This window comes from Brassica oleracea, chromosome C9, assembly GCF_000695525.1.
Source record: "Brassica oleracea var. oleracea cultivar TO1000 chromosome C9, BOL, whole genome shotgun sequence".
In the NCBI taxonomy this organism is placed as follows: domain Eukaryota; kingdom Viridiplantae; phylum Streptophyta; class Magnoliopsida; order Brassicales; family Brassicaceae; genus Brassica; species Brassica oleracea.
In genome coordinates, this window is record NC_027756.1 from 48,120,395 (window position 1) to 48,123,400 (window position 3,006).

The following is a 3,006-nucleotide window of genomic DNA, read 5'->3' on the forward strand; positions in this document are numbered from 1 at the left end:
ATGCTCCCAAACATCTCAAATCACTCCATGGCACACTCCAACACCTAATAAGGACAATGAATGCAAAATGCAACCTAGACATGGCTAAATAATAATCTATATGATGAAAATGCACATGAATAAATGGATAAAACAATGTAAATATGCAAGATATCAGTATCCCAAATCCCTATCGTAAGAAACTCCATCACTATCATAGAATCGACCTCTACCTCCAGCCTTCTCACCCATTTCTCCCAAGCAACCACTAAACCATAGTATACACCCCATAAATCCGCTAATGGTGCCGTACAAATACCTATATTAATCGCAAAACCACCACACCACTCGACTTCTCCGTATCGTAGTGCTCCCCCTGCAGCCGCCGGCCCCGGGTTCCCATGTGATGCTCCGTCCGTGTTCAGTTTCATCCACCCCACACAAGGTAGCTTCCATCCCACCATTATCTCAACCATATGTCTCTCCTTTATTTGAGCATTCTCTGCTCTATTCGCTGCTATAACTCCCTTAACCAAGTCACGTAAGAACTTGACTCTATCTCTCCACAGTCGGGTACCACCAAATACATTTCCACATCTCCACTTCCATCCCCACCACAGAGTCAAAGAGAATATAGTAGCCCACGGAATACCACCACCTGCATTGTTGTCACATAGGTTCTTATATAACCATTCCAGTAACTACATTCTGAAGAAAGCATCCCTTCTTGTTCTCGGAACAAATCTCTCTCATATACCTTTTATCGCAGGACAATCACGTAACGCATGTATTATAGTCTCAATTCCTCCTCTGCAGACCTGGCATAAGTCAGTCCCACTCAGGTGCCTTCTATGTCTCTCTGCATTCGTCATGATTGCTTGGTTTGCCACTAGCCAGAGGAACATTCGAACTCTCTCAGGTGCTACAACGCGCCACATAGATCGAAAGAAACTCACCATATGCGGTCTTGAATTCTCATCTCTTGTAAGCAAGGCGTATGCAGACTTCACCGTAAACTGCCTATTCGGAGTCTGCCCCCATGCCAAACGGTCCTTTGCTCCAGTAACAGTATCCACTACTACTACCATAAGCTCTAGTCTTCTCTCAGCTGTTACCAACATGGTAATTCTATCAAAATCCCAACCTCCACCTTCCCCCACATATCTCTAACTGTTATATCTTCATATCCTTCTGGAAGCCCTGCAATCACTTCAGTCATGAGTGGTTGGCCTGCTATCCAACTATCCGTCCAGAACCTGATATTTCTCCCATTACCAGTGACCCAGCTATGGCCCACAAGAACCATTTCTCTTATCCCCATTACCACACTTTTCCATGTTGACGAGCTAGAGCTACTCCCTACCATCCAATCTGTGTCATGTATGTCCCCCACACCGTACGTACTTCGTAAAACTTTGGCCCATAAGCTTTTAGTATCGTGTAACAGACGCCATCCCACTTTAGCTAATAAGGCTTTGTTCATATCTCTCCACACCCTGATCCCCAAACCTCCGGCCGCCTTCGGTTTGCATATTTTATCCCAAGAGATTAAGTGTTGTCCACTTCCCCACACAAAGCTCCTCGCTAGGCTATCAAGCTTCTCCAGTATACCCACTGGCATGCTAATCGTACTCATCGTATGCACCGGGATTGATGACAGAACCGACTTTGTCAATGTTACCCTTCCTGCAAGGCTTAATGTTTGTTTCTTCCATCCTGCTAGTCGTGAAGCTACTTTCTCCAGTACCTCCCCAAAAGTATATTTATTAATTCTTTTTTGTAGTATCGGCATCCCCAATTATTTTCCCAGCTCCTTTGTTGATGCAATACCACTTTCTCTGCTTATTCTCTCTTCTCTTCCTCTACAGACATTATTAGAAAAGAAAATCTTCGATTTTTGGAGGCTTACTTTCTGACCAGAGGATTTACAAAACTTCTCCAACACTTTCCTGATCACTCGAATCTGCGTCACCGATGCCTTTGCAAATAGGATTAGATCATCTGTGAAGCAAATGTGAGATAGTTGTGGACCACTTCTCGACAATCTTATCGGTTTCCATCTTTTATTCTCCACTGCTTTCTCAATCAGTTGACATAATCTCTCCATGCATAAGACAAACAGGTACGGGGAGAGTGGATCACCTTGTCGCAGTCCTCTTGATGGCTTAAACGGCTCAAATTTTTCCCCATTCCACAAAATACACATTGATGGACCAGACACACATTCCATAATCCTCTTGACCCAATTCTCAGACAAACCAGCAGCCCTTAGTGCATCTTCTAGAAAATCCCAACGCAGCCTATCATATGCTTTCTCCAAATCTAGTTTCAGCAGCATCCAACCCTTGCGGCCTTGCTTCTTTTTCATCGAATGAACAGCTTCCTGAACCACAACAATGTTATCCGCACTCAATCTACCCGGGATGAAACTAGACTGAGCAGGACCAATCAGTTTAGGCATAATACTCTTCAGTCTCCCTACCATGGCCTTCGTGATAGTTTTAAACAACACGTTGCAGAGACTTATCGGTCGAAACTGAGTAATATACTCAGGTTTCGTCACTTTCGGAATTAGCACCACGAGTGCATCATTAGTATTCTCCGGCAACTTCCCCGTCCCAAAGAAAAGAAGGAAAAACCTGATCACAGATGCACCAACTGTCTCCCAGCACCTCTGATAGAAAACTGGTTGAAACCCATCCGGACCTGGTGCCTTGAAGCTGCTTATAGCTCTCACCGCTTTCTCTACTTCCTCCGCAGAAAACGTTTTGTCAAGATCTATTTTCTCTTGTCTTGTAAGCCCCATAAATCTCCTCTCCATTAGCATTTGTATGTCTGTATCCACGTCTTCCAGAGAATATAGTTTTCTGAAATAATCCACCGCTAGCTTCTCAAGTTCTTTTGCATCTGATACCCACTGAGTTTCATCTTTCTTTAGCATCTCCACTCGATTTCGCTTTCTCCTAATGATTGTCGACATATGAAAGAAATTGGTATTTCTATCTCCATGCACACACCACTTCTCCC